At 52.7% G+C, this 27,218-nt stretch overlaps 1 protein-coding gene across 5 annotated transcripts in view; it reads left to right on the plus strand.

Moving 5' to 3' along the window:
- SYNPO (synaptopodin) overlaps nt 1-27,218 on the plus strand; it is a 60,112-nt gene that overhangs the window by 21,424 nt on the left and 11,470 nt on the right. Inside the window, exon 1 of one of the 5 annotated variants that reach the window (XM_027970413.3) lies at nt 6,574-6,757. The exons of 2 other annotated variants lie outside the window; for them this stretch is intronic. The gene's annotated coding sequence lies outside the window, so the exon portion shown is untranslated. Of the gene's footprint in view, nt 1-6,573; nt 6,758-22,416; nt 26,380-27,218 lie in introns of those variants that run through there. 2 more of the 5 variants (XM_060415922.1, XM_027970412.3) reach the window with 2 other exon arrangements.

A 27,218-nucleotide genomic window follows, 5' to 3' on the forward strand; every position in this document is an offset into this window, starting at 1 on the left:
ATGTCCTTTTCATTATAGGGGACTGGAATGCAAAAGTAGGAAGTCAAGAAACACCTGGAGTAACAGGTAAATTTGGCCTTGGAATGCAGAATGAAGCAGGGAAAAGACTAATAGAGTTTTGCCAAGAAAATGCACTGGTCATAGCAAACACCCTCTTCCAACAACACAAGAGAAGACTCTACACATGGACATCACCAGATGGTCAACACCGAAATCAGATTGATTACATTCTTTGCAGCCAAAGATGGAGAAGCTCTATACAGTCAACAAAAACAAGAACAGGAGCTGACTGTGGCTCAGATCATGAACTCCTTATTGCCAAATTCAGACTTAAATTGAAGAAAGTAGGGAAAACCGCTAGACCATTCAGGTATGACCTAAATCAAATCCCTTATGATTATACAGTGGAAGTGAGAAATAGATTTAAGGGCCTAGATCTGATAGATAGAGTGCCTGATGAACTATGGACTGAGGTTCGTGACATTGTACAGGAGACAGGGATGAAGACCATCCCCATGGAAAAGAAATGCAAAAAAGCAAAATGGCTGTCTGGGGAGGGCTTACAAATAGCTGTGAAAAGAAGAGAGGTGAAAAGCAAACGAGGAAAGGAAAGATATAAGCTTCTGAACGCAGAGTTCCAAAGAATAGCAAGAAGAGATAAGAAAGCCTTCTTCAGCGATCAATGCAAAGAAATAGAGGAAAACAAGAGAATGGGAAAGACTAGAGATCTCTTCAAGAAAACTAGAGATACCAAAGGAACATTTCATGCAAAGATGGGCTCGATAAAGGACAGAAGTGGTATGGACCAAACAGAAGCAGAAGATATTAAGAAGAGGTGGAAAGAATACACAGAAGAACTGTACAAAAAAGATCTTCATGAGCCAGATAATCATGATGATGTGATCACTAATCTAGAGCCAGACATCTTAGAATGTGAAGTCAAGTGGGCCTTAGAAAGCATCACTACAAACAAAGCTAGTGGAGGTGATGGAATTCCAGTTGAGCTGTTTAAAATCCTGAAAGATGATGCTGTGAAAGTGCTGCACTCAATATGCCAGCAAGTTTGGAAAACTCAGCAGTGGCCACAGGACTAGAAAAGGTCAGTTTTCATTCCAATCCCAAAGAAAGGCAATGCCAAAGAATGCTCAAACTACCACACAATTGCACTCATCTCACATGCTAGTAAAGTAATGCTCAAAATTCTCCAAGCCAGGCTTCAGCAATATGTGAACCGTGAACTCCCTGATGTTCAAGCTGGTTTTAAAAAAGGCAGAGGAACCAGAGATCAAATTGCCAACATCCGCTGGATCATCGAAAAAGCAAGAGAGTTCCAGAAAAACATCTATTTCTGCTTTATCGACTAGGCCAAAGCCTTTGACTGTGTGGATCACAATAAACTGTGGAAAATTCTGAAAGAGATGGGAATACCAGACCACCTGACCTGCCTCTTGAGAAATCTGTATGCAGGTCAGGAAACAACAGTTAGAACTGGACATGGAACAACAGACTGGTTCCAAATAGGAAAAAGAGTACGTCAAGGCTGTATATTGTCACCCTGCTTATTTAACTTCTATGCAGAGTACATCATGAGAAACTTTGGACTGGAAGAAACACAAGCTGGAATCAAGATTGCCGGGAGAAATATCAATAACCTCAGATATGCAGATGATACCACCCTTATGGCAGAAAGTGAAGAGGAACTAAAAAGCCTCTTGATGAAAGTGAAAGAGGAGAGTGAAAAAGTTGGCTTAAAGCTCAACATTCAGAAAACGAAGATCACGGCACCCGGTCCCATCACTTCATGGGAAATAGATGGGGAAACAGTGGAAATAGTGTCAGACTTTATTTTTGGGGGCTCCAAAATCACTGCAGATGGTGACTGCAGCCATGAAATTAAAAGACGCTTACTCCTTGGAAGAAGAGTTATGACCAACCTAGAGAGCATATTCAAAAGGAGAGACATTACTTTGCCGACTAAGGTCCGTCTAGTCAAGGCTACGGTTTTTCCTGCGGTCATGTATGGATGTGAGAGTTGGACTGTGAAGAAGGCTGAGGGCCGAAGAATTGATGCATTTGAACTGTGGTGTTGGAGAAGACTCTTGAGGGTCCCTTGGACTGCAAGGAGATCAAACCAGTCCATTCTGAAGGAGATCAGCCCTGGGATTTCTTTGGAAGGAATGATGCTAAAGCTGAAACTCCAGTACTTTGGCCACCTCATGCGAAGAGTTGACTCATTGGAAAAGACTCTGATGCTGGGAGAGATTGGGGGCAGGAGGAGAAGGGGACGACCGAGGATGAGATGGCTGGATGGCATCACGGACTCGATGGACGTGAGTCTGAGTGAAATCCGGGAGATGGTGATGGACAGAGAGGCCTGGCGTGCTGCGATTCATGGGGTCGCAAAGAGTCGGACACAACTGAGCGACTGAACTGAACTGAACTCATGTGCCAATTCCACTGTGCTAAGAGCTTCACACATATCATTTCATTTAATCACAAAACAATTCCCTAAGGGACATACTGTTACCATCTCCATTATACAGACGAGAAGACTGAGGCCCAGAGACTATAAGTAACTCGTCCAAGATTCCCAGCTAGCAAGCTCCAAGGCCATAATTCAGTCACAGTGTTTGCATGTGGGCTTTGCTCTTGGCTACCACTGTGTTCTGGATCTATATGGGAGAGTGCTGGGGAGAGAGTTGTCTGCTGACACCTTGGAGGGGAAGAGACCGTGTATGCAGAGACAACCATTAATGGGTTCTGTTGGCTTCTCACACGGAGCTGGTCCATTTCATAGTATCTCATTCTTGTTGATCTTACTCTGGCCTTTCAAGGTAGGTTTTATTATCCCCATTGTACAGGTGAGGTAATTGAGGCTCAGAGACTTAAGCCCAAGGTCCTAGTCAGCACTGGAGCTGAGACTATGATCTTTTTCTTCTTGCTCACAATCTGGTTCATTCTTCTCTTTAACATCTAGCCAGATGGTTATCTAGTTCTGTCCTGAACATTTCCTAGGACAGAAGAGGCAGAAGTGACCTCAGGAGGATGGAGTGGGCAGGGAAGACTTCTCAGAAGCAGAGGCAGAAAGGAAGCTGGGTCTTGCAAGAGAGCAGAAACCAGGGTGGTCTTGGGTCGGAGCCTACACTAGCCTTTCTGCTCCCTTGGGAAAGGGAGTGGCCACAGTCCCTTCTCTCTGCCTGGAGATCCAGAGGGAAGAGGCCTGTGGAGCTGCCAGGTTATTAGTGGATTAGGGCTTCCTTTTAAAGCTTCCTCCCATTACCGCCAAAGGATTATAAGCATCTTCAGACAATTACATCCATCCTTCCACAATTATACCTGCCTCTCTTGAGTGCTCCCTGAAAGTTTTAAGCATGGGCCAAGGCATCTTCTGCCATTGGGCATCCAGCACTTGGGGTAGGTGGGATCCAGTGCCATTTCTCTAAGGCCTGGGTACCAACTGAGCAGGGTCGAATGGGGTCCTTAGCAGGCTGGAGGGTCAGGGGATGCAAAGAGATGAAGTGGGCAGCAGACTGCAGCTCAACTTCCTTGCCATCAACTGCTGCCAACTTGAGAGAAGAAACGTGGGAAGGAAAGTTAACCTAGGGCTCCTCATCAGCGCTAGTCAGTCTATAGCTCACCAGAGAGCCCTCGCAGCCCTTTCCACAGAGTCTCAGCTGATCGTAACTGGCAGGGCTTACTGAAATCATCCTATAGTTAATCTTGTGGAGATTCTAAAGTCCAGAGATGGCAAGTAGCTTGTCCAAGGTCACACAGTAAGCTGGTGGCAAAGCCAGAGCTGGAACCCAGGGATTGTACCTCCCAGTTCAGCTGCCAGGCCCTGGGCTTAATGCTTTGTGTGGGCTCTTCCGTCCCATCCTCTAAACAACCCTAAGAAGTGCACGCTTTTCTTACCTGCGTCACAGATGAGGAAACTAAGGCATCTCAAGTTTAAGTGGCAAGTCAAAGGCTTAGGCTGGTGGGCGGAGGAGCTGACATTTGAACCCCGGGAAGTCTGGCCCATGCTTTCAACCACCCTCTGCGCTGCGTTGTCTCCATGGAGACAAGGCAGCAGGCTGTGTTTTCCACCCACGGGGCTGGGGAAGGTTGGGCTCTGAGGGATGGCGGGGGATTCTGCCAAGCCATATCCTCTCCTCCCAGGGAGACCAGGGATCCACTGCCAGTCCAACCCCTTCTCTGCCCAGGGCTTTGGGAGACCCACCTTCCCTCCTCTCCAGGCCATTGTTTTTGGGGGCTTGGGGTATCGGGAGGATTTGGAGACCCTTCTAACTCTACTGGACACAGCTCCAACCCTCTGGGGTGGAGATGGGGGTATGGATCTGGGTTGTCAGGGTAGCCCTGCCCCTGGCCACATCTATCCCGTTGAGGTAGAGGAGTCAGTGTCCATGGTGAGAGCTGACAGTGGTCACTGGGCCAGGGACAAGGCCCCTGCTCCTCAGGCCCGTGGAAGAGAGGCCAGAGGCAAGGTCCCACCTACTCCCCTTCCCTCCCTTCACCAAGGTGACCATAATAGGGGGTGATGGTATACAGGCAGGGCTCACAGGTTCACATATACTTCACGCGTGTACCCACACATACACGCTCACACCCCCTGCAAGCATAGGTACAAGCAAATGATGTCTATATACCATGAAAGTGAAAGTGAAGTCGCTCAGTTGTGTCTGACTCTTTGCGACCCCATGGACTGTAGCCTACCAGGCTCCTCTGTCCATGGGATTTTCCAGGCAATAGTACTGGAGTGGATTGCCATTTCCTTCTCCAGGGGATCTTCCTGACCCAGGGATCAAACCCAGGTCTCCCACATTGTAGACAGACGCTTTATTGTCTGAGCCACACCATGCTCTTACGCAAATACTCATGGGTATATATTCACATCTGCACACATGTGCATACACGTACGTGCTCTCAGACACCAACACACGCGTGCATAGGGTAGGCATTGGCCACATACCCTCCCACAGGCCTCTGCCTCACTCATGCAGGTCTAACTTTCACATGTGGGCACATCCATCAAATTTGTATACATAGCAGTCCCATCAGTAAACATACAACCACACACATTCCTTCCCTTAGGTAGAGGTTAAAAGCATGTTCTTCTCTCCATTTTCCTGTGCTCACACACCTACACTGTGCAATCTCTCTTGCAGGCACACACGTTTTTTCTGCAGGCATATCCACTCTGCACACCCACTGTCACACGCCCACATACAGACCGAACCGCTTTCTGTCCTTCCTTTTCTCCATCTTTTTCACTTTCATACCCACCCACGCAGTAATCCTAGCCTCCCTCCCTCTCTCTCTCTGTCTCCCACACAGTTTGTTTCCTGCTTTCTCACAGGCTGGGCTATAGCGTATGCACTCACAGAGCAGGCAATATGCTGCCTGATGCCAATCCCCCAACCCCTTCAGGACCCACTCCCCCACCATGCCAACTGGGGCAGCCCTGGCACAAGAGCAGCCACTGGGTCACAGGAACTCTCTGTGACCAAGAAGCCAAGCAGAGGATCAGGAGAAGATGGGGAGGGCTTGTCCTGTCTGTGAACTGACCCCATGCACTCCAAGTCCATCTGCGGAGGAAAGGGGACATCTCAAACCAGGCCACTTGCGGCTCTGCCTTTCACAGAACCTCAGGTGGGTGGGCTTACGTCAGCACATTTCCAACTTCCTCTAGCAGAAATCGAAACACAGAACCCTGATAGAAAAACCATGCAAGTGGAATCATCCTGGTTAGGGGGGTGGGGCACTTGGAACCCAGGGAAACTTTGGTGAAAACCCAGGACAGCGTTTTTCCAAGTGCAGTTTTGTTTCAGAATTGCTGGGGGAATGAAGAGTGCTTATTATTCCAAGCCCACTGCCAGCCCTTCCACCACTGGGAGGAGGCACCTGATGGTGGAAATCTCAACTTTCCACAGCGTCCCTGTTTGATTCTGATGCACAACGACCCCTGCCATGGGCCTCTGAGCATCACTGCCTCTGTTGTTGCTGGCCCACCAGTTAAGTCAGGGGATGGCCCCAGACAGCCTGGGAGGTGACAGTCTTCCTCAACCCCCCCTTTGCCTAAGTCCTTGCGCAGTCCTGCCTGCCCAAGTCCTGAACGGTTATTCTAGTTACTGCTGCTGAGGAGCAAGGGGATGGGCCTGAGAGGGTAGGCATCTGAGTCTGAAAGGAAACGGGCTGGTGAGACTGGAGGTGCTGTCAGTTATGGGGACAGGATCACAAAGACAGATTTAAAATGGAGTTAATGAGAAGGACAGAGGAAAGTGGGTGGGGTGAATAGATGTGAGAGACAAGAAGAAACTGAGCGAAATAGCGGCAGAATTTAGGGACCGACCAAGAGAGAGAGAAATTGGGGAAACAGAGAGACACTCAAGCAGCAGAGAGTGAGGCCAGGGAGAGGAAAGAGGGGAGGAGACCCACGGGGAAGCTGCAGGCTGAGCCCCAGGGGGAGGGAATCGCACCTCCGAGGGCTGGGCGGGGCGCGCGGGGCGGCGCTAGGGCCCCGGGGAGCGGGCGGCTGGAGCTCGGCTCGCCAGCCCGCCCAGCCCTCCCGGCTCCGGGTCCCCGCAGCCCGCTAGGCGGTGGTGGAGGGGGCCGTGGCGGAGGCTCCGAGGGGCCAACCGGCGTGGGGTGGGGGCGGCGGCGGGGGGTCTCGCTCAGGGTGGGGCGCGCTGATGGACGCGGCCAGGTGCAAGGAGGTGGCGGCGCTGGTGAGATCTGGGACCAGGCGCCGAGGCTGGAGGTGAGTGAGGGGTGCCGGCCCGGCAGGGGTGCCGGCGCCCAGCAAGCCTCTCCCCTTCCCACCTGTGTCGGTCCGGGTGCCGCCCAGGTGGAGGTGCAATCTAGGCTCCAGTCCCCTCAGGCAGGGTGACCTTGGCCAAGTGGCTGCTACACGCTGGGCCTCAGTTTCCCCACCTGTACAGTGGGGCGGCAGAGGAGGGGGGCTGGGGAAATCTCGAAGCCTCGAAGCAGCTCAGCGGTGGAGGAGGGGGTCGCGGGGGAACACCCCCGACGCCGGGCACCTACTCCCCGAGGCTGCGTGGGAGATCCAGCCCTTGAGCCCCAATCCGCCAGCAGATCACGGCTGGGACAGCCCGGGCTCGCAGGTGGGCGACTGCCGGAGGTGTGCGCACCCACACCAGTTCTGGGGAAGGGGGGAACGGCTGGACTCGCGAAAGCTGAAAGCCGCGGGTTGGGTTGGGCTCCTGGCTGGGTTGACCAACATGGGCGCCTGTGGGGCAGAGGGAACGGCGTGTGCTGGGCCCGCGCCCCCCCTCTTCCCGCGGGCGGGGCGCCCACCGCGCTGTGCTGGCTAGGCACGCAGGATCTGGGCCCCCGCAAACCGCGCGGGGGGGCGGAGGGGCGGGGGACCTGCGCAAGCCCCACCTGGGGAAATCGAGGCCTCTCCTGAGTGCCTACGGGGGCGAGGTGGAGCTGCCCTCCAGGCTCTACATCACATTCTCACAATTCGCCTGTGTGCCAAGGTGATTGCTGAGGCCGGACAGCTGAAGGGTGGGGCTCCTATCTAACTTAACCACTGCACCGCCGCCTCAGCGGGCTCCGGGCTCCGTCCAGAGCCCTGACCGGACCTTTCTGAGAACTCAGAGGAGAACGTCTCCCTCCCTCCCCACCTCCACTCCAGGTTATAAGCTAATTCTGGACGGGGACAGGACTTCCTGTGTTCTGTGGGTCTGGGTTGTTCACAAAGGACAAGAGCCAGTGGGGAAGCATCATGCAAACCAGTCCCACCCTAACCCGAGTGGCAGGTGGCACAAGAATCCAGCACTTTGCTCTCTGATCTTGGGGCAAGCACCCTGCCCTCTCCGACTTCCAGTGAGAGGGTGGGCGGGTGGCCTCTGAGGGGCTACCAGCATTGAAGACAGCAGCCACTGGTAGAGGCTTTAGGGGCAGTCAGAGGTTACCCCACCCTTGTCATGGTGCAAGGATCAGGATGAGATAGGATGCTGTTCAGAGGGACTAGGGTAGGCTAGGTAAGGGATTGGAAGCCTTGCAGGCGCCAGCCTGCCTGTCCCCAACCCCAGGCCTGGGCCCCATCCTGTCTCGGGGAACAGCACCACAGACAGACTGATGCCCTCTTCCTCCTCCCAGACCTGTTGTGTTATGTCAGACAGTGGGGTGGCACCTTGAGGGAGATGAAAACACTGTGTCTGCATGGGGCGGGAATCCCTGCCTCTGTCTCCCAGTGGGATCTTGCACTGGTTCCTCCTCTCTTCCTTATCTGTACAATGAGGGCAATGGACTCAGATCACCCTAGATATTCAGAGAACTTCCCCAAAGTGAATTGTTTGCTGCTCTGCCAACCTTGGCTCCCAATTGCCACTTTGCAGGCTGGCCCTTGGGACCACCCCCCTTCTCTCCAGTCTAGTACCTAAATGAAACTGTGGTTGAAATCAGGATTTACATGGTTAAAATAAAACCTTTAACTCCTTCCTTCCCTTGTTATCTGTTACTTTTCCCCTAAGGTGAGAAAAAAAGAAAACTAAATAAATAAAGACAAAAAACCCTGTGGCATTTCTAGCCTGGCCTAATCCCAACTAATCCCTAGCCTCTTCAGTCAGCATTTTATCTAATCTCTCCATTTTAGAGCTGGGGAGACTGAGACCAGGGAGCGGAAGAGATTGGCTCCAGGGGTTCTGTGAGGAGAAGGCAGCAGAGCCCCCTTTCCTTGGGACAGAGCAGCTCCTTGACAAGCAGGAGGGCCAGTGTGGCCAAGGAGCCTCTGGAGAGATGGGAGAGTGCAAGAAGAGCCCCCTGCACGTCTCCTCTCCAGCCCTAGTCATGCCTCATCTCCCTGGGTGACACTCGTTTCCCTGAGCCCACCCCACATCCCTGGGCACTGGGCTGGGCAGGGGTCAGCCCACTTTCTCCACCTGCCAGGACAGCCGTGGGCCAGGCTGAACACACCTCCCGGCCTAGGGGCCTGGCCTGGGAGGCACCTTCTCCTTCAGGGCAGCTCCCAGGCTCCCAGACATGAGCTCATCGGAGCTGCTGGTGCCAGGAAGGGAGGGACTGAGGGGGAAGCAGGCCACACTGCCCAGACTGGGGCACTGAAGGCCCCTGGGGCAGTGGAGAGGCTCAGCAGTCCAGGCCTGGCAGGCTCTGGCCCCACTGTAGTGTGAAGGCAAGGAAAAGACAGGTCAGCAGAGGGTTAGCTGGGGTGGGCATGGGGGCGGGCTTCGTGCTGCGGGGGCCCCAGTGCAGAGGTGCAGGTGCCAGGCTGACCTCTGCCACTTGCCTGCCACATGACCTTGGGTGAATCCCTGTATGGACCTCAGGGTCCCTGTCTAATTAGGGGGTGCAGGGTCCTTAGGCACTGGGGTTACAATAGTGATGATAGACAAGTCCCTGCCCTCAAATTGCATTTTGAGAGAGAGAGAGAAGAAAAAGGAAAGCAAAGAAATTGGCAGGACAGTTTTAGATAGATAAAAGTTGTAGGAAAAACAACAAAAAGCCATGTTGCAAATTTGGCGAGCACTTAGAGGGGCTTCTTCGTGCTGGTGGGTAGGGAAGGCCTCTCACCGGAGGGGACACCTGAGCAGAAACCTGAATGGTATTTGAAGGTGTGGTCATGGCAGGCTTTGTGGAGTTGGCTTGTCCAGAACTTGGGTCTAGAAGAATGGTAAGAATTTGGTTGGGAGGAAAGATGTTTCAGAGGATGGTAAATACTCTAAACCAAGAGCTGGGGGTGCAGAGTTGGATGGGCATGGGCTGTGGGTTATGAAAATGCCTTCATCCCTCAGTGCTTCGGGCTGTGAACCCAAAGGATCCCAGGCCCGTGAGGGTCATGGGGTGGCTGGGCTCTGCTGAGTTAGGCCTGTGAGTGTGAGCTCAGAGTCTTTTGTGAACTGTCATTGGACACTGTGGCTCAATTGCTACCCAGTGCGGCCAGAGGAGGAGTCAGCATGGGGACAGCCTCCAAGCCCTGTAACTCCAGAGGTGCACAAAATCCCTCTCTCCGGAATGAAATCTTCACCAACTGGCTGCTGCCTGAAATTCCACCATCCTAGCTTCATCTTTTCCACTCAGTGAGGCAGTGTAGTATAGGGGTGTGTTGACCCGACCCTACCCTACCCAGCCCTCTAGGGCTGCTGCAGGTGAAGCAAAATTCTGTCTACTCCTGTGCTAGCCACTTTCTGCATGCCTGATATACAGACCCTGGGGCTGGACCCCTGGACTCTCTCTGGCTTTCTGGGAGATCTTGAGCATGTTACATAACCTCTCTCGGCTTATGTTTCCTTGTCTATTACCACAGAAACAATAGCAGACCCTATCCTGTACTGTTGTTCTAAAAATTTAATGCGAAGATAAAAATAACTATTACCTCTTAAATAGTATTACCATGTTTTGATCTCTGTTAAAATAGCAAGCCCTGGAGAAGACGGACACTCGCTCAAGACTCGTATCTCAGTATACGTTACTTTTTGACGTTTAGCCAGGAACAGGTTTTGATAGTGGGAGGATGGGCACAGTATAGTGGATAGGGCCTGGATTGAGCTTCAGGAATAGATACTTGAACCCCCTGCCTCAGCTAACAGGCTGGTGGTCTTGGACAAATCATTTGCTCCCTCGGGGGCTCAGGCTTCGGTTCTGAGCTACTATGGAATGGACTAGGAAGGATGGAAGGGGATTGTGAGTGGGAAAGAGCTCGACAGACACGAAAACCACTGGGCTGGCAGGAGGGGCAGCCACCAGGGTGGGGGAGGAGGGGACAGGTTAGATGCGCCCCAGAGATAGGAGAGGGGGCTGACGTGAGACTGAATTACGTGAGACTGCATGTAATCCTCTGGAATAAAATCTCTTGGAGACTAAGTGTTTGACAGATAAAAGCCAAAGTTCTTGGAAATAGTTATCTTTTAGGGTTACTGTGTGCCAGAGTGTTTTAAATTCTTTACATGTCAGCAACTCTATGAAGTAAGTACTATTATAAGTACTATTATTATCAACAGTTTACAGATGTGAAACAGAGGCACAGAGAGGTTAAGTGAGCTTCCCAAGGTCACACAGCTAGTGACCAGCCACGTTCAAACCCAGGCCTTTGGCCCCAAAGCCTGTGTGTTTAACTCCTGTACAGCATGCTCTCTCCTGCCTTATGGAGTGCCAGAGGCTCAGAGGGGCCAAGCCACGTGCTTGAGAACATCCCTCATTCCCCTCTGACCCTCATCATCCCTGCCCCGTAGGTGCTGGAAGGAGGAGCCTCCCTGAGTCTGGGGTTCTGAGATGCACCCTTGAGCCAACTCAGCCTCTTGTCTTCCCCGCTCTCCCTCCTCTGGGAGCAGGTTGGGGAGGATCGAGGGCACTGGGAGTGCTGTGGACACGGGAGGCTCTGCCAGGGCCTGATGAGCGGGCGTCCTTAGTGTCGGTCGTGACACCTGAGTGGATCCCAAAGCTGGAGCTGTAATACACGCCCCCCACGGAGTCTGGCATGACTCCATCACTGGATGGATGGCAGAAACTGAGGTCAGAGAGTCCAGGGACAGGCCCCAGGCCCGAGTCTCCTCTCATGCTTTCCAGGATGCTCAGGACTCATGGGCTTCATGAGGATGTGGGACTTGGGGACACTCCCACCGATGGCCAAGGTGGCCCCTGTTCTCAGCCAGGATGTGATGCCTGACATGGCGCCTCTGAGGACGGCACATGAAGTTGGGGGAGGGGGAGGGTGCTGATTAAAAAATAGACTGTCACGCGCATGAGGAACAGGCCTGCCACCACCCAGCTCTCGCCAGTTGGCTCCCAACGCCCAGCTGCCAGGCCCCACTCAGGGCTCCTCCAGGAGGCCCCGCCTACCCCAGCACTGGCTCTGGGCCTGAGGCTGGATGCTCCCAGCCACCTCGCCTCTCCTCCTCCACCTCCAGGTAGATGGTGCCCTCACTGGGCCTGGGTGGGCCTGTTGGCTTTAAGCTGTGCAGGGGGTAGGGGGGTGGGAGTCTGGCATCCCCACACACTGGCTGTGTGGCCTTGAATGCGGCCCTTTGCCACTCTGGCCTCAAACACAGAGGAGCAGTGTTACCAGCTAAAGCTCTTTCCTGCTTCCAGAGCCTTTTCTCAGATTCCCCTGCTCATTTAGGCCTGACCACCAGCACGCCTCGTTTAGAGAGGTGATGTGCCCTGTGAAGCCCACTCAGCTGGAGTGTAGCAGGGCAGAGGGTTAGAACCACATCATCTTCCAATCCTAGTCCCTTACAGCTTCTCCAGGGTAAGAAAAGGCGTTGACAGCCACGGAGGTAGCTGTGAGTGCAGTTCTTATTCATTTATTCCCTCATTCAGTCAGCAAATGTTTATTCAGCCCAACTATGGCCTAGGCCATAAGACTGGAAAAGGTCGATTTTCATTCCAATCTCAAAAAGGCAATGCCAAAGAATATTCAAACCGCTGTACAACTGCACTCATTTCACATGCGAGCAAGGTAAGGCTCAAAATCCCTCAAGCTAGGCTTCAGCAGTACGTGAACCAAGAACTTCCAGATGTACAAGCTGGATTTAGAAGAGGCAGAAGAACTAGAGACCAAATTGCCAGCATCCACTGGATCATAGAAAAAGCAATGTAATTCCAAAAAATATACCTACTTCTGCTTCATTGACTATGTTAAAGCCTTTGACTGTGTGGATCACAACAAACTGTGGAAAATCCTTAAAGAGATGGGAATGCCAGACCACCTTACCTACCTCCTGAGAAACCTGTGTGTGGGTCAAAAACAACAGTTAGAACCAGACATGGAACAATGGACTGGCTTAAAATTGGGAAAGGAGCACGTCAAGACCGTATGTTGTCACCCTGTTTATTTAACTTATATGCAGAGTACATCATGCAAAATGTTGGACTGGATGAAGCGCAGGCTGGAATCAAGATTGCTGGAAGAAATATTAATTACTTCAGATATGCAGATGATACCACTCTAATAGCAGAAAGCAAAGAGAAATTAAAGAGACTCTTCATGAGGGTGAAAGAGGAGAGTGAAAAAGCTGGTTTAAAACTCAACATTCAAAAGCTAATATCATGATATCTGGTCCCATCACTGCATGGCAAATAGATGGAGGGAAAGAGGAAACAGTGACAGATTTTATCTTCTTGGGCTCCAAAATCACTGTAGACGGTGACTTGCAGCCATGAAATTAAGAGACATTTGCTCCTTGGAAGAAAAGCTATGACAAACCTAGACAGCATATTAAAAAGCAGAGACATCACTTTGCCAACCAAAGTCCGCATAATCAAAGCTATGGTTTCTTCAGTAGTCACATACAGATGCGAGAGTTGTACATGAAGAAGGCTGAGCACTGAAGAACTGATGCTTTCAAACTGTGGTGCTGAAGAAGACTCTTGAGAGTCCCTTGGACAGCAAGGAGATCAAACCAGTTAATCCTAAAGGAAATCAACCCTGAATATTTACTTGTAGGACTGATGCTGAAGCTCCAATACTCTGGCCCCCTGATGCAATGAGCTGACTCACTGGAAAAGACCCTGATGCTGGGAAGGATTGAGGGCAGGAGGAGAAGTGGGTAACAGAGGATGAGTTGGTTGGATGGCATCACCAACTCCATGGACATGAGTTTGAGCAAACTCTGGGCGATAGGTCAGGGAAGGTCAAGGAAGCCTGGCGTGCTGCAGTCCATGGGGTCACAAAGAGTGGAACACGACTTAGTGACTAAATAACAACAAAAAATGGCCTAGGCATAGGGGCAGGGATACAGCAGAGAAATGATAGTCGAGGCCCCTGCCCTGAAGGGGCTCCTGACCATGGGGCAGGACAGACTGACATTAAAACAAATATTGATGGAATTACAAATCTCATGAGAATTTGGAGGAGAGGTAGAAGGTGCTGTGGGAGGAATGTGACCTCCCAGGGCAGGTGCGTCCTCCCTGAGACCTGTCAACAGACCTCAAGGAGAGGTATAACCAGAAAAGGACAACTGAGGGGCATTGGGAGAAAGGGTTCTAGGGAGGAGTGGCAGCTAGTGCGAAGGCCCCGAGGTGCAAAGTGCTCGAAGGAAGGCCAGCATGGCTGGAGTGTAGGGAGGGCAGACACCATGAGGGGAGCTGCAGTGCAGCCTGGAGGGGCAGTGAGGCTCGTCTTGCGGGGCCTGGAGCCTGCAAAGGGGCTTCAGGCCGAGCCTAGAAGGGAGGAGCTGTTCCTAGTGCTGGTCTTGCCTCCTTTCTTTTCTGTTTTCCCTCCCATTCCCATCCTGACTGCGCAGCGGACCCTACCCCACCCCCCACCCCCACGCTCACGCCCCCCACGCTCCCCCAACCACTTCACAGGATGACAGTGCAGAGTGCTCACACCTGACCTTCCTCTGCCTGGATCTTGTTTGCATTCTAATAGCCTGCAGTTTCATCCTGCCTCCCAGGAGGGTTCCAGTCCCTGAGGCCTTGAATGCGAGCTGATGAGGGCCAGATCTTGGGCTGGAGGCTACTGTCTTTCTAGTTGAATGCCTCTGTTCAGGTGGGAGCCTGTGGACCAGGAGGTTCAGCTTTTGGCTGAATGAAGGCCTGCCCCTGGACCGAAGCCCACTGCCTGAAACTGTGGCCTGTCCCCCATTCCACTCCAGGCACGTCCATTCAACCCCAAAGCCCCACTAAGCCCCAGCCCTAGGAGGAGTTAGGAGGCCTGCATTGTGAACTGAGCTCTGCTGTACGCTTTCGGGCATATCTGTATTCATTTCTGGACGCTGGTTTCTCCATATATTTTATAGGGAAATACTTGAGCTTTCCTGCACTCATTGTGTGGCCATCATGGATGCAATATCAGCATCACCCAGAAGCTTCTTAGAGATGCAGACTCTGAGGCCGCACTCCAGACCTTGTGAATTAGAATCTGCAATTTAACCACATCCCTGAGTAATTACTATGCACATTAAAGCATGAGAATCACTGTTCTAAGTCAGTCATTTTTAAACTTAAAAAATGTTTTAATTAAAAGCTATAGGATCTTCCTCCCTCTCCAAAGTCTTATAGATGAAATACTTAAGAGAGGAACAACCCACTCTGTACTTATTCATCACATGAATGAGGGGGGGATCGTGTGGGGCTAGGCCTGGGGCACGGGCTTTATTAAGACGGCATCAGAAGGGAGGAGGAAGAGAAGCAATTCTGGTGGGAGAGGGTGGGTGGTGCCTGACTGCCCAGGCCACTCATGACCAGGTGCCCCTAGGAGCTCTTTCAGCTCCGACCTCCAGGGTCTTCAGACTTATTGGTTTGGATAAGCGGGCTTGAAGAAAGGACGCTTGACAGTCCACAGTCTAGCAATGCCTTCTCCGCTTGTCCCCATCTTGGTGTCCTACTCTGTTCCCTGAGAAATCCCTGAAAGGGTAGCTGGTGCTATTCTTAGCGTGACAGGATGGTGAGGAGAGAACATGCTGGTGCATTGTTTATGCCTCTGAGTCAACAGGATTGCATTCAGGTCTCCCAGAACACGGCCCTCCAGGCAGCCTTCATCACTGCCTTCCCAGGACCCAGGACCCAGGGCCCCTCCCACTCTGGCCCTGACCATCCCTGCTCCATGCCTCCAGCTCCCACATTGGGCAGTGGGTCATGAAAGACAACGGCGAGCTGGGAATCAGAAAGAAGTTCGCGATATCTTCTCATTTCTCACCCATTCGGTGCATATTAACCGAGCATACGGCACGTGGTAGGCGTGGGTTCCTGCCTTCCAGGAGCTCACACTTAGCCTGCGAGTTAATGGTGCTTTGTCATCGCAAGAGCCTGTGTGCCAGGCCAGATGCTGCAAACTTCGCATGGAAGACCTTACCCTCCCAATCATCCAGCAGGATGGGAATTAGGAGACCCCTACACCGAGGAGGAAACTGAGACTTAGCATATACCAGCTAGTGGTTGCTCAGCTGGGATCTGAACTCAGGTTGGCTGGAGCAGAAACACCATTCCAGATCAAATGGTAGCATGGAGCATTAGGGCTTTGGGAAACCCCTGCACTACCTGGTGAGAAGGGTGTTTCAGCTGGAAGGAGATTAACTGGCTGAGGTTGTCCCATTGTCAGTGAATCCTGAGTGCCTGGAGAGCACCTGGGGTGGAAGGACTGTGTTTGCTGTGTACACAATGCCCACTGTGGGCTGGAATGCAACGCCTTATGGGATGAGGTGACAAGGACACTGGCTGGGAGCCAAAGACCTGTGTTCTGTGAGATTCCAAACTTTCTCTGCCTCAGTTTTCTGGTCTGTAAAACAGCATCACAATCTCTGCTCTACTTCTTTCTCTGCTGATGTGAAGCTGCTAGGAAAGCTACAAAAGTGTGTGCAGGTTAAACGATAATTACTACATAGAATTATTTATATAAATATATTTTCTTAAATGTATTTTCTGTTGACATGGGGTCTATTTGCCAGACTCTGTTCCAAGCATTTTCCTATTTGTTAATTTACTTATAAACATTTTTATAAAATCATGAGCTCTAGGGACTTCCCTGGTGGTCCAGTAATTAAGACTTCACACTTCCACTGAAGGGGGTTCAGGTTCAGTCCCTGGTTGGGGAATTAAGATCCCTCATGCCACAGCCAAAATGTTTCTTTAATTAAAAAATAAGATAAAATCATTAGCTCTAAAGCCCATTGAGTCCCCAACCTAGCAGTACTTCAGAACCCCTCAGGGAGACTGTTGGCATGAATAGTCTGTGGTCCTGGCTCTGGGGCACAGCCCAGGAATCAGCATTTTGGACACATACACCCCCCCACCCCAAGAAATTCTGCAGCACATGTAGGTTTCTGATCTGGGCCAGAGAGGTGAAGGGACTTGCCTGAGGCTTTACAGTGAGTTGGAGACCAGATTGAGACTAAAACTGAGGCCTGAAGTTCCTGGTCTGGCCCTTTCCTCCTACTCATCAGCTGCCCCTGAGCACCTTAAAGGGATGAAGCCAGGGATGCAGATGACTTTGATGAGCAATGATGCCAGAGCTGCTGATACCGTTTACAGTGCTTTGCTAGGCATTTTACATGGCTTTTCCATTTAATTGCTGAAGGGATAGAAAGGGGGACATTTTCCACAGCAACACGATCCCTTAGGACATTTGAGCATCATGTGGCCGATTTTAATGTTGACCTGGAAATGGGAAACCATGACTGAGGTGCAGAGATGCAGAGAAGGGAATTTGAAACCACACATCAGGTCATGTGCCCTCCAGGCAAGGGTGGTCTGGTGACTTGGTTACCTGGAGACAGGGCAGGCTGGCAAGAGGGAGACACGTGTGTCTGCCCACAAGGTGTGTACCTGTTGTGTCTGTGTCTCCTGAGTGCCTGTGTGTCTCCATGTGCATGCGTGTGGTTGTTCTGTGTGCACATACTGGTGTGTAGGCTCTGCCACCTCTGTGGGTGCATGCGTGTGTGTGGAGGAGGACATGCTGTTGCCAGCTAGGCTCTTGCCAGCATTAAGGGGGTACTGAGAGCGTGAGTGTTGCGGGGTGTGTGTGTGCACACAAATAGTTGCAATGCAGGGGGGTCCCCGAGACCCTGCAGGGCAGAGGTAGAAAGGCCACTTGAGAAAATGTTTTCCTTATTCATGTTCCACCTCCACATCTCGCGCACCATCCTCAAACCTGCAGGTGTGAGCCCGCCTCTGGACCTTAGCCCCGCAGTTCCCTCTGCCTGTTCTCCCCCGACACGCACAAGCCTCGTTCCCTCACTTTCTGCGCTACTTCGCTCAGACGTGACTTCCAGTGACGTCTACGTCGATTACCTTACGTACCTTTGCACAGCACTCTCCACCCCATGCCATCTGTGTATCTCCCTCCCCTGCTTTATTCTTCTCTATACAATTGAACATGTGACTTAGTTGTACAGTTACTCATACGTTTATTATTTGGCTCCCCTGCTAGAATGCAAGCAGGGATTTGTCTGTTTCTCTTCATAGCTATGAACAGTGCCTGACCCTTAGCTGGTGAGCAATAAGTATCAGTTGAATGAATGAGTTCATGCACCACCTGTACTTACTTGTTTCCTTTAAGTTGTCTAACTTTTGTTACTGAGATAGCCACTTTTACCTCCCCCTAAGCAGTAATATACCTTTGATGTGTTTATTATACTCCTTTTCCAATACACGCGTGAAACTTGCATAACTAGTAAGATGTTGAGTATCAGGGTACCACTTAAATTCTTTTGCTCCCACTCAAGGTATGGAGGTACCACACTGTGGGGATCACTGCTTTCCCAGTGAAGGGGGTAACTTCACCGGGAATCAGAGAAGTCTGATGTCTTCTCTGAAATGCATGAATAAAATGAAGCTCAAAGAGGATCAGGAACTAGTCCAGCATCTCGTCCATACTGTGACGGAACAGACACTAGAACTAAATTTTCTGATCTCCAGTCTGCTTTCCTTTTGCAGTGTGAGGGACAAGGGGAGGGTGGGCCTGGATGGTTCAGCCTCTCCTCTGGCTGGAGGGGAGCCGGGTACGCCCAGTAACTGGCAAATGGCATGGGAGGTACTGGTGGCCTTCTGCCCACTCAGGGCTGCAGGACTACATACTGAGTGGTGGGAGCCTCGGCTACACCTTCCCTCCCAGGAATCTTGGGTCTGGGAGGCCACTCCCAGGGGGCCTGGGCACCCAAATCCAGCAAGAAACAGACCTGGGATTCAAACCTGATTCTCCCCTGCCACAGCATGTTAGCTAGAGGTTGACACTAGAGCACCCTTGCTGAGAAGATGCTGGAGTGGGAGGGGTGTCCGGGGGAGGGAAAGGTTGTACTGTGCCTGATGGTGAACAGAAGAGGGAGACCAGACCCAGAGACAGCCGGAAGGGGGAGGGAGACACAGCAGCCTAGCCTGGGAGAGTTATACAGAGGTAGGTTTGTGCAAAGGCTGAATTTAGATCCCCCTCAGAGATGGGGGAGCCTGGTGGGCTGCCGTCTATGGGGTCCACAAAGTCGGACACGACTGAAGCGACTTAGCAGCAGCAGCAGCAGCAGGTTTGTGCAAAGGCTGAATTTAAATCTCCCTCAGGTATGTACAGTGTTTTCATGTTATAGAAATAATTTCTGCATTTCAATTGCTCAGCAGTGACTCTGCAAAGCAGATATAATCAGCTCTAGTTTCCTGATAAGGAAGTTGAGACCCAGAGGTGAAGTGATGTACTAAAGGCAACCCTCACAGGATGCTCTGTTGAGCAGGACATGGGAAGGGAACAGGCTGCACCTCTGGTTGGATTTGGTAAAGGAGGGCTGTCTAAGGGAGGGCAGGCAGGCTAGATAGATACAGCAGTGAGAGGGTAGACCACTTAAGATTCCTAGCACCTTCCTCAGCAGATATGAGTGAATCTGAGACCAAAGTGAGTTGACAGGGCTAGGGGAGCTGCAGGCAGGTGAGCTGTCTATCCCAGGGCCTGCAGTGAGGATGCCTCCTAGGGAGCAGCAGCAGCGTGCCCACCCTCATCCCCAGGATGGGCTCTGCTCTACAGGGCGGGCAGGGCAGCGAGCTGGGACTGCTGCGTGCTGGGGCCGTCATTATCATGCCTCCAGAGGTTTTTCTTCTCGTTATTTATTTTTCTGTGAGGAAGGAATGTGGGGAATTTACCACAGGGCGCTGGCCTTGCTTTCGGCAGTGCGGTGGCCTCCTGTATGCGAGGGAAGCAGCACAGACAGATGGCTGGGGAGGTGGAGGCGGAGGAGGGTCCCGGCTGAATCTGTGGCCCCAGCAGTGGGGCGGTTATGTAACCCACCCGGAGGCCCAGGGAAGATACCATGGTGCTTCTGGGCTCTGAGCATGAGCCTGCTCATGTACATAGCTCCCTGGAACTCAACCTGGACCATCCCAGTCACCATCAGCCTCTGGGCAAGCCTAATGAGTTGGGTGTATCCCCTTGTCAGAGGTGCTTTCCTCTCCAGCTGTCTTGACTGGGGTTATGAGTAGAGGGGAAGTCAGGTGGGGATTGTCTTGAGCTTTCCAGCCTCCACGAGGCTGCCCCATTGCTTGGAATGCTTCCACAACTCAATCTTTTCGGAAATAGGGCATATGCCACCTCCTCCAGGAAGATTTCCCAGATTGCTTCATCCTCATTCGTCTTTTAGACTCTATATTCTCCTGGCACTCAATGGAATATTTTGCCTCTTGGATCTAATACTGCCATTTGAGTTTCATCTCCCTTTTCACCCACAGGCTTGTTACTACCTCCCTCTTTCCTTTCCCTGCTTCCTCCAGAAACCGCTCTCTAGATCTGGGATCTAGGATCTCAAGGAATCTGAGTCTTAGACAAATCTAGAATTCATCTCCTGGGATGCCTGGTGGAGTAAAATGGGAGGTGGATTTGGATTGTGGGAGCCCTCCTGGGTGATGACCTCTGCTGAGTCTGGAGAGGATAGGAACAGCTCTGGCCACAGGCTGCCACAGAACCAAGAGGAAAGGCTATATCTGGGCTTTCCAGGTGGCATAAGTGGTAAAGAACCCTCCTGCCAATGCAGGCAGATGCAAGAAATGTGGGTTTGATCCCTGGGTTGGGAAGATCCCTTGAAAGAGGGCATGGTAACCCACTCCAGTATTCTTGCCTGGAGAATCCATGGACAGAGGAGCCTGGAGGGCTTCAGTCCATGGGGTCACACAGAGTTGGACACACTGAAGCAACTTGGTACACCGGGGCTGGGTGCTGGGGACCCTGAGATAGACTAGACCCCGCTCTACTCGTGGGAGAGGCACAGGTTGGGGGGAGTTCTCTCTCCTCTGCCCTCGCTCACCACTTTTTTGTCTCCTGGATCAAATGTTTTCTCTGGAAGGGTAGGGTGCGGTTGTCCTTTCGGTACACTCAAGGCTCCCTGAGCTGGGAAGATGGAGGCTGCTGCAAGGAGAGGGTTTGGGGGTGGGGGCAGGCCTGGCTCAGCAGGGCTCGACTGGGAGGGGCAGCCTGGGTCTGAGCTTGGCCCCCTGGGAACCAACCCTTTCCAGTTTGCTGTGCATCTGGGGCTGAGCTTACCTCTACTAGCTAGTAGAGTTGGTGGAGGAAGGTGGTGGCTCCTGGCCTTCAGCAGAGGAGGACCACACAGCATCAGCCAGCAGTGATCAGCGCCTGTGGCCTACCAGGTTAGCTGCTCACCAAGGCCCATGCCAATCTGACCTGGGGGCCCTCGACTTGGCCCACTCATCCTGTGCTGCCTGATCCCAACCCCCTGCCAGCAGGAGATACAGGAGTTGGACCAATCCCAGCCTCTTTCTCTTTGGGCCTTGGTTCCTTGGTTTTCTCAGTCTGTTTGTTTCCTCTAAACCCCCTTCTCTTGGAGGCCCCTGGGCCAGGTGGAGCAGGGCAGGAGCGTTGATCTAGGAGTCTGGATGGATTGATGGGAACTTCCTGGAGGAAGCAGCAATTGGGCTGGGCCTGGGACAGTAGGTGGGGAGAGTGTGCTTTGTGGGCAGAGCTCTTCAGAAGGAGGGGCCTGGGTGTGGAATCAGTCAGACTCCCGGCTCCAGCTCCACTTTGCCTGTCCCTGGCTGGATGGGAGACCTGGGGTGAGTTTGCCGATTCTCTGGTCTTGTTTTTCTCATCCCTAAAACAGCTGTAAGGGGGCCTCCTTTATGAGTTGCCATGAGGATTCAATGAGCACACATGCTACACCTTTGGCTTGGCAGCGTTTGGAGCAACTCACTTGGCCACGGCATCCTCATCGACTTCATCATTTCTACAAGCCCCCGAGAAATGTGCGAGGGACAAGGCAGAAGCAGCTGAGACCCTTGCCCCTAGGCTCTTGCTCTCTCTGGGGGAAATCAGACCCAGACCCTGACTGCTGCAAAGCAAGACACTGGGAAGAGGCAGCATGGCCCATGTGATGGGTCCTGGGCTGGGTGCTGGGCAACCCTAGGTTCAAATCCCACCTCTGCCTCCTCTGACTAACCATGCCACCTTGAGCAAGTCACTTCACCCCTGAGTCCATTTCTTCTCTAATGCAGAGCTGAGGGGACCACTGTCTTCCTGGCCACTGTAAATGAAGGAAAGGCCTAGCATGGGGCATGTGGTGAGCATGCCCTGGAGGAGAACTCTCACTCAAACGAATAATATGCAAAATATGAGGTTGTTAAGTGGTGCAGATAAAACCTGGATGATCCGAGGACTGAACCTATAGAAAGGACAGGAGACAGAGCAGTGTTCTGGGTGGAGGGGTCTGTGCAGACCCATAGCAGAGGCTGGAACTCACAGGGCAGGTGAGGGAAACACATGCCTTTGGATCCCCTCTAACCCTTGCTGAGGACGCAGGGAGCAGTGAGCAAGCTCTTGGGCAAGCCCTGACTGCCAGGATGAGGCCTGGGTGCTTGATGCCCCATGTCCTGGAGAGGAGGAGAGAGGCCCGACACAGTGGAGTCAGAAGGGAGAAAGATGAATCCGGCAGCACGGGGCGGGTAGATTGGCGGGGGAGAGACTGGAGGCGGAGAGGCCATTTAAAAGGCTGTTGCAAAATCGGTTTTCCTGATAAAGAGCTAGGCTGAGTCATCTGTGGAGGAGAGAAGTCACATCCAGCTCCTCTGCGTTGCCGTCAATGTAGGATTTTCCTCTTTGTCAGCTAGTCGATGGGCTGCCTTTCCAGGAGGCTTTCAGAATCGAGGCCGGCTCGGCATCCAGCGGGGCGCAGGGCAGCAGGGAGGACCCTGCCAGAGTGAGTACAGCGAGCCTCGGTGGCTTGGGGTGTGTGACTCAGGGCACAGGGCACCCTTCTCTGGTCTCAGGTCCCCCCCGGGCATTAAGGGAGAGGCGTGCAATGACTTCTGCCAGCCTGTTGATGGTGAGGCTGGAGCTAGGTCTGGGGCTCGCCACTCTCACTCCCATCATCTCCCGTTCTGGCAGTCCTTCTCACCTTAGCATGAATTATTCGCCTCTGAGAAGAGACCTGGCAGTCTGCCGGGACGCAGTCAGGTTCTGCTCACCAGGACTTTGGCGTGGATGGAGAGCTCCCCAGGGAAAGGAGCCTGTGTCATTTCCTCCTTTCAGTAGGGAGGATGTGGGGCAGGGGCTGGCAAGGTAGCCAGGCCATTACTCAGTCGCAGTTCATCTTCCTGCCCCCAGCTGAGGCCGAAGTTGTGCAGCGGCCAGCCATTGGTTCCTTCCTGACCCCACAGGGGGGCAGTTTACCCAGCCTGTTTACCTGTCCCATTGCCAAGACTTCCAGGCAGCCACAATGGGCTGTCTCCAGCCAGTCTCTCTTCCTACCTCTGGCTCCCCGACCCTCTCCACCCTGCTCGGGGCCCGGGCACTCCCATTGACGGCAGCCGTGTGAAGAAGCATTTCCTTGAATTCTCTCCCTGTCCTGACCTTCTGCTCTGGCCTCCGTTCCCCTGCCCCGCCTCCCTCCTTTGGATCCTCGGTCAAGAGGCCTGATGGTCAGCAGAACAGACAGCTGCCAACAGAAGTGATGGGGTGAGAGAAAGGGCTTATCACCGCCTGGGCACAACTCGAGTTGAGGTCTCCTGACTCCCCACAGTGCTCTTTCCACTCCACTAGGTTTTTATGTCCTAGCAGTCATTTTCCCCTTAGTGACAATGAGTTTATCAGCTCTTCTGCTGAGAGGAAGAAGGGGAAGAAAGCGTCAGCCACTCTAGGCAGCTGCATATGCAGAGGAGAGAACACCATGGTGGGTGCCGATTACCAGTTGTGGGAACAGAGGGGCCCGCAGATCAGCACTCGGGAGCACTAGAGTCTCTATCCATACTCCTCCCACCAGAGTCAGGGTCTGGAAGGCAAGGTGGTTAAGAAATGAGATTCAGCAACCAGGCTTGGGAGTTTTGAATCCCAGCTCTGCTATGTACAAGTCATATGACCCTGGGCAGGTTTCTCTGAGCTCTAGTTTCATTTGCAAACTGGGAAGAATACTAGTACTTATTCCTCGGGATTGTTGGGAGGATCGAATGGGATGATGGGTATAAAGTGCATGGCGCAGCACATTATAGTGGGCCGTTGAGGGCTCAGTAATTATAGCAGCCACTGCGATCTTCACTCTAAGGGGTGTACTCAGGGCTTCTCATTCCCCTTCCCCACTTAGGGATTCAACCCTGTCGGACCCAGATCTCCAGACCCCAGGGCAGCTCTTCCTTGAGTCTGCCCTCATCCCTTCATCTCCTAAAGGCCTGTCTTCAGAACCCCCTTATCCATGTCCAGGGTGGGTCTTTCAAGGACTACCACTGAAGAGGCTGGGAGAAGAGGGGGGTGTTACGACTTTTACAGGTGCAAGAAGGTTGGGGGCTCAGCAAGGGGGCTGCCCGCTGTGGGCCACAGCCATCTCTTGTGTCTCTGACACTGGGGACCACAGTCTTGAACCCAGCTGGCTGGGGCATCACCAGGGGTGGCAGTTCCCTAGTCTGGGGAATTTGGGGTGGAGCTGCTGACCCTGATGCCCTGCACTAGGGGGATCTGAGGTGCTTATAGTTGGCCCAGCCCCCCATTCTCTCAGCTTTGTTTGTGCAGGGTGGCAAAAGTCGTCTGGATTGCTGGCTGGGTCTGGTCCAAGCCTCCTGCCAAATTCCTTTTCCATGGAGTCACTGCGGGCTGAGATGGGGGTACGGGAGCTCCCTCGGAGACAGGGCTGTCTCACCCCCTGGCCTTTTCTGCTGGGTTCCTCTGGTCTGGGAACAGTAGTGTGGGGGAGGGTCCCAGGCTGGCTGGAGGTCAGCAGACCAGGTCCTGGCCCATGGCCTTCTCCTTGACCCTCTCCCTCTCTAAAGCCTCCCAGGCCAGCTTATCCCTGAGGGCCCTTCATGCTCTGACACTGGAACATTTTCTAGCCTTGTGACCCTGAGAACCAGCCCTGGGATAGGACTGAAACAGAGAAGCGAAGAGAAAAACAAAACAGAAGCACAGAGGCTTTGGAAGATCTGAGTTATACGCACACTGAGGCTCTGTCTAGGAGCTTGGCACTGTGGAAGCTGCTGGCTGGAAAGACTGGTGCCCCCTGGAGTCCTGAAGAGCCAGGGGTGAGCCCACCCCACCCCTGCTTTCTGGCTCTGTGACCTTGGGCATTATCTCTTAGCCTTGGTTTTCTCATCACTAAAAAGTGAATCACAGGGCTTCCCTGGTGGCTCAGTGGTAAAGAATCCGCCTGCCAGGGTAGGAGACATAGGTTTGATCCCTGATCTGGGAAGATCCCACATGCTGAGGAGTTACACACGCTACAACCACCAAGTCTGTGCTCTAGAGCCTGGGAGCCACAGCTGCTGAGCCCAAATGCCACAGCTAGAGAGCAGCCCCCACTCCCCACAGCTAGAGAGAAGCCCCCACTCCCCACAGCTAGAGAGAAGCCCCCACTCCCCACAGCTAGAGAGCAGCCCCCACCCCCCACAGCTAGAGAGAAGCTCACGCAGCAACAAAGATCCAGCACAGCCAAAAGCAAATAAATAAAATGTTTTGGTTCTTTAAGTGAATGATAGTAATTTGTGCTTCATAGAATCGTTTTGGGAATTAAATAGGATAGTATGTGTGAAGTCCATGTCTGGGTACACAGTAAGAGCCCAATCAGTATGCGCTCTGATGGCTGTAGCTGTGTCATAAGAGCCACTGGTGGGCCCAGGGATGTTTATCCTTACCATGCCCTGTGGGATGGGACTTGTGGCTGAAGTCTCTGCGGGGCTGTAAGTTGGAAAGAGAAAGCTCTTTATCTGTGTGGTGGTGGGGGTAGAGTCATGTCAAGAGGTGGGAGTTAATATAAGGAGTGACTTTGGGGCTGAAGAATGTTAATTAGTAGAAGGCGCATCCTTAGGGTAGTGAGCACCCTGTCAGTTGAGTGTGTAAGGCTTAGACACTCAGGGACGTGGTTGCAGGGGTGCAGGAATTGTGTGGGGCACTGGACACGGTGACAGCCATCCCTGAGATTCTGAGGTTCTGTGACTTGGGGCAGTGATCCCTGCCTGCTGGTCTCTCTGGAATCCCCTGCTGTGAGACCGCTAGAGAGTCATATCCCCTCAGGACTATGATCTGTGGAATGAATCTCCTTTGCTAGAAGCAGCTCTGACCCCTTCCAGGGAGTCACGTGCGGTCACCAACTGCCAGCTCCATTCCAGGGAAGCATGAGGCCTCTGTCCTGTCTACTTGGGCTGAAAGACAATGACCCCCCTGGCATCTGTGACCTCATCGTAGCCTCCAAACCCTAATGTCAGTGCTTTTATTGCCTTCTTCTCAATTAAGGAAACTGGCTCCGAGAAGAGCAGTCACTTGCTAAGGTCACACAGCTAGCAAATAGCAGAGCCTGGATTTGGCCCAGGAGGCCTGGTTTCTAAGCAGAGCAGAGGAGAGGGACATCGCGTGAGCTGAGCAACTCCTCCTGTGTGGCTGGCTTGCCCCTACCTAATTTCCCCGCCGGGAAGCAGCCTGGCTCAACCTTCAAAGCTGTCACCTTTTATCGATGGGGTGATCCAGGCAGGAGAGGAGCCCTACCACGAGCAAAACAGGTATCAGGGGCACATGGGGCAGGCTGTGTTGTAGCTGTTCTGCACAGGTGGGCAGAGGTGTGTGTGGTGGGGAGCCAGGTGGTGATGGGAGGAGGGAAGGAGAAGGTTGGGGCCAGAGAGCCTGTGGCCCCTTGAATTGGCTGTTGGCAGTCACTGTGCTCTGTGTGGGCCTCCCCTGGTGTGAGCTCCACCTTGAGTCATCTCCAGACCTTGATTTCTTCATCTATAAAATGGGGGTGATAGTGAAAAAGCTCCTTTGTAAGAGCCCTTCCAGCTCTGAGAGTCCATGAATTCTGAGCCTTGCTGGCAAGATGCCTAGGAAAACTGTCCCGGGAGACCCACTCAGCATGTCACGGCCAGTGCTAATGAGGGCAAGGTAGGAGGGAGGGCAAGGTCAGATTCCTCAAGAACTAATTAGCTTCCTCGGTGGGGAGGGGTGACAAAGGGAGCAATTTTCCCAGCCGCCGACTGAGCTGCTAGCCCTGGCCACAGCCTGTGCCATCCATCTGTGCACAGGTCCATTTGTTCGTGTGTCCGTTTCTTCATTCCGTACTCAATAAACACAGAGTGAACACTGACTGTGTGCCAGCTGGGCACTGGCGATAGAAAGAGGAATGGTGGCCTGTGGTGAATTTACAGATTAATAGGGCCTGACCCCACCTGATCCCTGACCTCAGGCCCCAGACTGAACCCTGACTTCCACCGACTCTGTCCCCTGTAATTCCCAAAAGGGGCGTCTGGGACAAGCAGGCAGCTTGAGCATGTGCTGTGGCCCATATAGAGCTGGTTCTGACTCCAGCCTTGCCACCCTTTGCTGTGTGATCTTGGGTGAGTTACTT

This window comes from Ovis aries, chromosome 5, assembly GCF_016772045.2.
Source record: "Ovis aries strain OAR_USU_Benz2616 breed Rambouillet chromosome 5, ARS-UI_Ramb_v3.0, whole genome shotgun sequence".
In the NCBI taxonomy this organism is placed as follows: Eukaryota; Metazoa; Chordata; class Mammalia; order Artiodactyla; family Bovidae; genus Ovis; species Ovis aries.